The 7,500-nt window shown below is 38.3% G+C and overlaps 1 protein-coding gene across 1 annotated transcript in view; it reads left to right on the plus strand.

The window, feature by feature from the left end:
* The window catches only part of LOC113800654 (mucosa-associated lymphoid tissue lymphoma translocation protein 1), a 21,859-nt gene extending 21,085 nt beyond the window's left edge, over nucleotides 1-774 (plus strand). Inside the window, exon 17 of the mRNA XM_070115690.1 lies at nucleotides 1-774. This exon is cut by the window's left edge and continues 1,324 nt beyond it. The gene's annotated coding sequence lies outside the window, so the exon portion shown is untranslated.
* Nucleotides 775-7,500: the final 6,726 nt, after the last annotated feature.

Genomic DNA, 7,500 nt, shown 5'->3' on the forward strand with positions numbered 1-7,500 from the left:
TATATTAAATGTTTGAGAGAAATATATTATTGTGATAATATCAATGTTGAAAATTTTACATTTAATGAATGAAAGAAATATATATTATTGTGTAAATTACTGTATAGGTAGATTGAAAATAAAATTACAATGAAGAAGATGCAGTACAAACACCTTCAGTTTATCTTTATCATAAACAATTTATTTTATTTATTGCTTTTGCATTTTGAGTGAGTTTGAGTGTGTGTGTGCCTGCAGAAAATTATCAGGATCAGGGCTTTCTGTATCATCATCATCACTGACAGAAAAGTGATTGTACTGCATATTACTGAGATATGCGAGATTATTAATTTCAAAATTACTATGTTGAAATTGATGGTGCCCTTCATCTTCCGTCGATTCCGCATCACCGCTTCCCGCTCCGAGAAGAGGGTGAATTTTGCCACGATGTCTCCAGGTTGCTTGTCGCCCGGCTTCCCGACGCGGTGAACGCGCTCGAACGACGGGCTCAGGTTCAGATGGTCGCGAAGGATGCTGCACAGCTTCTCCTACCATTTTTCCCAAGTCTCTCCGGGAGCTTCCGTCACCCCCGTGAGGCGAAGATTGTTGCGCCGAGATTGGTCGTCCAGATAGTCCGTACGTACGGACATGTGTAGATTTTCTTTGAGGTCCTGGTGTAAACGTTGCAATTGCTCAATCTGCTTGGTCTTCTTTTCTCCTTCACTGATGGCACTGGCAAGTTGGGATTTGAGGTCGGCTAAGTCCTTTTGAGAAAATACAAGGCTTGAAATGACATCATGGAATTTTTGTTCAGTTCCTTTTACATAACTTAGAAATGTGCAATTGCGTCATTATAGAATTTGCGCTTCAGCTTGAAATTGCACAAGTCCAAACACAACCTCTACTACCACTACACAGACAGCTGCAGGACGTCTTACTTATATGAGCCCCTCTCTGTGGCTGTCAAACGTCTAGAACTACGGGTTTTTGTAAGGGATGGCGGACCCAGAACACAAAACACAATTACTCAACACACACTTCCAATCTGTTTTCACACATGAAGATGATAATACACCCATCATTCCAGACAGACCTTTTCCCCCAATCCCGCCGCTTGGCATCACGACTAACGGCATACAGAAATTACTGTCCACCCTTGACACCAATAAAGCCACTGGACCAGACCAAATCCCTGCCCTGATCCTCACGTCCTGTGCCCCCGTCCTTACCCCCATCCTTCAATCTATCTTCTCCCAATCACTTGCCTCATATACCCTACCAACTGACTGGCTTTGTGCAAATATCACCCCTCTTTTCAAGACAGGCGACAGAACTGACCCGACAAATTATCGCCCCATCTCCCTGACATCGATCGTCTGCAATAATACATAAACACATAATGAATCACACTGATACCCACAACATCCTTACAGACTCACAACACAAGTTTTCGGCCCAGACGATCATGTGAGACACAACTAATCACTACTCATCACGACATTATCCGACAACTAGATAAACGTGACACCAAACAAATTACCATACTGCTTGACTTTGACTTTGCCGTACATAAACGACCTTCCACTTTCGACTCCTAACTCTTCTGCAAGACTTTTTGCTGACGACAGCCTTTTGTTTCGGCCTATAAAAACTGAAGACGACTGTAGACTCCTCCAGCAAGACATTGACGCGCTAGAACAGTGGGAAAGATTATGGCAAATGTCCTTTAGACCCGATAAATGCAAAATTCTCCTCTTTACCAGATCCCACACACCAATTTACTACACTTACACCTTACATAACCAACACTTAATACCTACAGCATCTTATAAATACCTCGGCATCCACCTATCCTTCTACACACACATCGACTTCATTATCAATAAAGCAAACAGGACACTGGGGTTTCTGAGGAGGAACCTACACAACTGTACACCTGACATCAAACACATAGCTTATAACGCACTTGTACCCCCAACACTAGAGTACTCTACGGCTGTAAGGGACCCCTACACTAAGTACAACATTGAGAAACTCGAGCAGGTCAATACTAGGGCTGCCAGGTTTATTACACACAATTACTCACATACACCTGGTATTACATCTCACATCAAAAACATTAATATGGACCTACTCGAGACACGAAGACAAGCACACAGATTTACAATCATGTACAAAATCACAACCTTGTAGACATCAACAAACACGAATACTTACAAGCAGCATACTCACGCAACACAAGGAACTCACACACCAATAAATTTGTCACATACCACACCTACACTGATTCTTATAAGCACTTATTCTTCCCACGCACCATACGCGACTGGAACAGGTTCCTCCAACACATAATTGAAACTAGCTCAACACTTCCACAAACAAACTAAACAAACACTTAACACTACAAACACCTTAAACACTGACACTTCCACTTGCACCTTAATCCTTCCCCCTTCCCCCCAGCAACCAACCACCACCAATATGCGTGTTATGCGCTCATTAACACCCTGCGCATTACTAAGGAGATTGAGATTGAGATAGACCAGCTGATCCTTCGCCCTGACCAGACCTCTCATCGCTTCCGTTCTCCTGTCCTCACCTGCCCCGTCTTCCCCGCGTTGCCTCTCTTTTCTCTCTCTTATGCTGCTTCCTCTCACCTTCCCCTTCAGGCCCAAAGACGGAATAGAGGACGATTCCAAAGCTTGTCTCACTTACTTCAATAAATTTAGTATGTGCATTTTTTTACTACCATAGTATCAACACGGTAGTGTTTTTCCATTCACACACACACACACACACACACACACACACACACACACACACACACACACACACACACACACACACACACACACACACACACACACACACACACACACACACACACACACATACACACACACACACGCACACACACACACACACACACACACACACACACACACACACACACACACACACACACACACAAACACACACGCACACACACATATATATATATATATATATATATATATATATATATATATATATATATATATATATTTATAGTACCTTTCCCATTGCCTCTCTGCATCTAATCTTAACAGACTACACGAGCACCCAGATTGCACTCAGTATAAAGGTAAATATATTCTTATCAGGTTGCGCTGAGTTGTTGCTATATCATACACAAACGATGAATAATTTATCCACGCGAAATATTGACATCTAATCTCTAACTTTTTAACTTTTTAGTGATAACATGGCAGTAGTTTTATAAATGTCCGTTTTGAAACATAAAGCATTTTGTAATGTTATTTATGGTGCTTTGGAATTTTCGGGGCTTATGTGCTTGCCAAAATTTATACTATCAATTACACAGATATCTCAATGAATTAAAACACCAATGAATAAAATGCATCTTATTTCACCAATATTTTCATCGCTGTTTGGCAAAATACCAGTTTCTACGCTTAGTAACATAAATTTCTCAAACAAGATTCCACTACACTATGCTATTTTATATTATATTAATGCAGCGGTGCGTGGTGTACCTTTATAGTTGCCACATATCAAATGAAAAAATACACTCCAGTTAAAACGGCAAAAAAATCATGAAAGCCCAACTAATATTCATTGAAAAGGGCAAACTATTTTGTTTGGTTACACAAAATGAGACACTGTAGCATAAGTATAGACGTGTTGACCGAAAATAAAGATGAAATATACACAAACTGTTTTCAGTCAGAAGAGAAAATTATTTCATGCTACAAAAGTCTGTAAATAATGGCTACGGATGACTAATGACAGGTGACAAACTGCAAAGTAAACAGATAATGTTATCTTACCCGATAATAGATTATCTCTTCACTTCCCCGTTTCCCCTCAAACGAATAGTCAAACCTCATGCAAATTCTCCTCTCAGAATACCTTGTACATGTACAGTAGAAGAGCTCTTAAAATTCCTTAGTATTTACCCCTTCGGCAAAATGTATATTCCCATGTAACCCCTTACTCTCATGCACCAAATGAGCCGTTAAATCTAAGACATGAAAATAAAGATGCTATTATGAAGACCTTCCTTAGATTAATTTTGATAATGTAAATGTATGTACAGTCAGAAAAAAATATTACCATTCACACTAACTAATATGAAAAATCAACGGTGTTGTGGAATAGCATGGTAGGGCAGTTAGCGCTAACACTGTTATGCATACGCTGGCGTCATTAAGATTAGTAAAACATAAGTTTGATTATCTGCATACGAAAAAATAATGCAATCATACCGAGTGGCATCACATGCGCATTCAAAAAAGGAAAAAAAAAAAAGTCTACACATATGCACGCCTTATTTTGGATATGAACAACAATAAAGGGTATATGAGAGGGTTAAAATATTCCTAGTTTCCATTTCTATGATTTCATGTTTAAGTCAAGGCGAATTCATTTTTCATTCACATTGTTTATGTGGAGTAAACATTTAAACTTTTTTGTGCATATTCTTAGCTCAAAATTCTGTTCATGCATATGGAAAATTCAAAATCTGGTAATTGCATCTCGTCCTTTTCTAATTATCAGATGTCGCTGTATGACCAATGAGCGGTCACGTCTTCCAGTGTTATCTTCCATGTTTATTTTTTCGCAACCTTTTCTTACGTATAATGAAGTTCAACTGTTTGCATGAATTTCTTTAATATCATATATATCAGTTCTTTAATTAGAGTGTTAATTAAAAGGAAAATAATATGATTTTATAATTTAAATAATTTACATCCGTTGCCCCTGTTGCTAACCAGCCTTCAAAGTCGTGGCGCCATCCTACCATTACTTACTCCGTCGTTATGAAGAGCGACGATAGCTCACCGCAGGCTGTGAGGCGTCTCCATGGTGCATATACCATTCCCAATCTATATCAACTAGTGCTATGTGACCTTAGATCTCAAGCACGTTTATTGGTTTCAACCGTTAACTATTTCATATTTACTGAGAAACATCCATGTGAAGCATTTGAAATTTCATCTGAAGCATTTATATCCCAATCTGATGCATTACAAACCGTTCCCGATTTATGCATACCACAAACACTAGAAGTTATGCAATACTTTATTTCACTTTACATTATAAACTTGTCTACTGATGAGTTTAATAATTTGATTTATTTAACGATTATTGGATATGATGATATGATGTTCTTAAGTTATGATGAAAGTGAATACAAAATACTGATTTTGTTTTAATATTCTAATTCAAAGTATAAATACAGAGACGAAACAACGCATGGTCATGAAATGCACCTCTAAATATTTGGTTCATTTGTCTCGGTCCTCGAATATTGTAATAAGATCGCCATATGGCAACACCAGCCATGCGAGGGACTAACGAAAGATGCTTTCATTTCCTCATTGACCACAAGGAAAGGTAAAGGTGTTTTTATCTGACTGTACAAGCAATGATGGTGCAAGGCTGATCGAAGAACGGAAAGTCTGACCTCTGTAGCCAACAATATGCTTCAGCCTCGTTTAGCTTTTCATTCTATCAATCCTTGACCTTTTTCATAGGCGTAGGAAAAGGTGGCAAAGGGGGGCGACCACTCTAGAATGGACGGGGGCAGGGCCTAACCTCTGACCCCCATTCCTCAAAATTCGAGGACATTTCAAACAAACAGTGGAATTCCTTAGTTACTCAGTTGCTGACAACACCAATCCCCTGCAAGTGAGAGGGCAGCTACAACTGAGGCTGGTGTTCAAAAAGATATAACCATTTATGTCAAGTGTTGTCTAAATAAAAATGTCTTCGATTTTAGTGAAGAAGTCATTGAGTTTATCTCTTTAAAGCCGCTAAAATCAAGGAGTTTCAGGGAGCTTCGCCCCCTAGTCTCCTGCAGCCTTATGACCCCCAGGTAATTTTGGAGAGGAAACTACTTTGCCTCCCACTTCCAAATACCTTCCTACATCTCTTGTAAACGTGGTTTAATTGGTCAAATGTGTAATTTCTGAAAGGGTAAATTTTATGTGAAATTAAGAAGAGAATGCTCGTACAAGGCATTAATATTTGATGCGAAAGTTCTCTTGAAAAATTGTAAAATGAATGAATCAGAGAAGGAACTATCTGGGGATGATTATGGGCGAGTTGTCTATTTTTAGGTTAATTTTCCTCTTATATATATCATATCAGAAAGTATATTAATGTTCAGAGATAAGTTGGACAGCACAGTAAAAAAATGATAATAATAATTGCAAAAATGAAATATCAGATAACGTAATTGCAATAACGAAAAACGCCTCATCGACTGATTTTAAATTCCGTAACCAATAGAAAGGAAATTCTTAGTAATGAATAGGATAATTGAGGTAATTGGTTCATACTAGTGACTCAATAATACGATACGGAAAAAATAATAATACATTTTTCCATTATATGCCAGCCACCTATGCATATTATTTTTTTCTGTCATTAATCCATTCCAATTTCTCCTTTCACTTATGCAATTATCAATTAAATTACTTATGTATTCATTCCTACACAAGGGGTGGGGCTATACATGCAGATCTGAAGACTTCTCTCTGTTGTTCCTGATAGTCTAAGCAAAGTTAGCTGCACACTTATTTATAATAAAATACCGTTAGAAAAAACGCAAGGTTAAATCGGTGCTGAAAAAGTTCTTTCCTATTTTCTACATTTAAAAAACAATCTTTGTTTATATATTACCTATGTATTTTTCTATTTTATACTTGCTATTGCTTTCGTGTTATGATAGTTGTATGTGCTTATCTTCTGTACCACTGATGTTTATTTTATTATTATTATTATTATTATTATTATTATTATTATTATCATTATTGCTTTCACTTTTGTGATAGTTATTACTTTTCTTGTTATTAATTACATTATTGACACACGACTTTTCTTATATATTGTCTAGTATTCATATATATCATTCATAAATAAAATGTATAGATAATATCAATAATGATACTAATAATATTGGTAGTCATTGCTTTTTATTCCATCAATCATTACAGTTATTACGTCTATCATAATTGCCGGAAATATTCGGAATGTAGGAGGAAGAAGGCGAGGGAAACGGAGAGGATGATGGCATGGAGGAAAAGGTAAAGAGGGTCAAGAACGAGGAAAAGCGGAGAAGAAAAGAGAGAGGAGAGGAGAGAGAGAGGAAAGGAGGGCAGAGAGAGAGGAGAGGAGAGGAGAGGAGAGGAGAGGAGAGGAGAGGAGAGGAGAGGAGAGGAGAGGAGAGGAGAGGAGAGGAGAGGAGAGGAGAGGAGAGGAGAGGAGAGGAGAGGAGAGAAGAGAGAGAGAGAGAGAGAGAAATTGAGAGAGAGAGAGAGAAAGAGAGAGAGAGAAAGAGAGAGAAAAGAGAGAGAGAGAGAGAGTGAGTGAGTGATTGGGAGAGAGAGAGAGAGAGAGAGAGACAGACAGACAGAGAGAGAGAGAGAGATAGAGAGACAGAGAGAGAGAGAGACAGAGACAGAGACAGAGAAAGAGAAAGAGAGAGAGAGAGAGAGAGAGAGAGAGAGAGAG

The sequence above is a fragment of the Penaeus vannamei genome, chromosome 38 (assembly GCF_042767895.1).
Source record: "Penaeus vannamei isolate JL-2024 chromosome 38, ASM4276789v1, whole genome shotgun sequence".
Taxonomy (NCBI): Eukaryota; Metazoa; Arthropoda; class Malacostraca; order Decapoda; family Penaeidae; genus Penaeus; species Penaeus vannamei.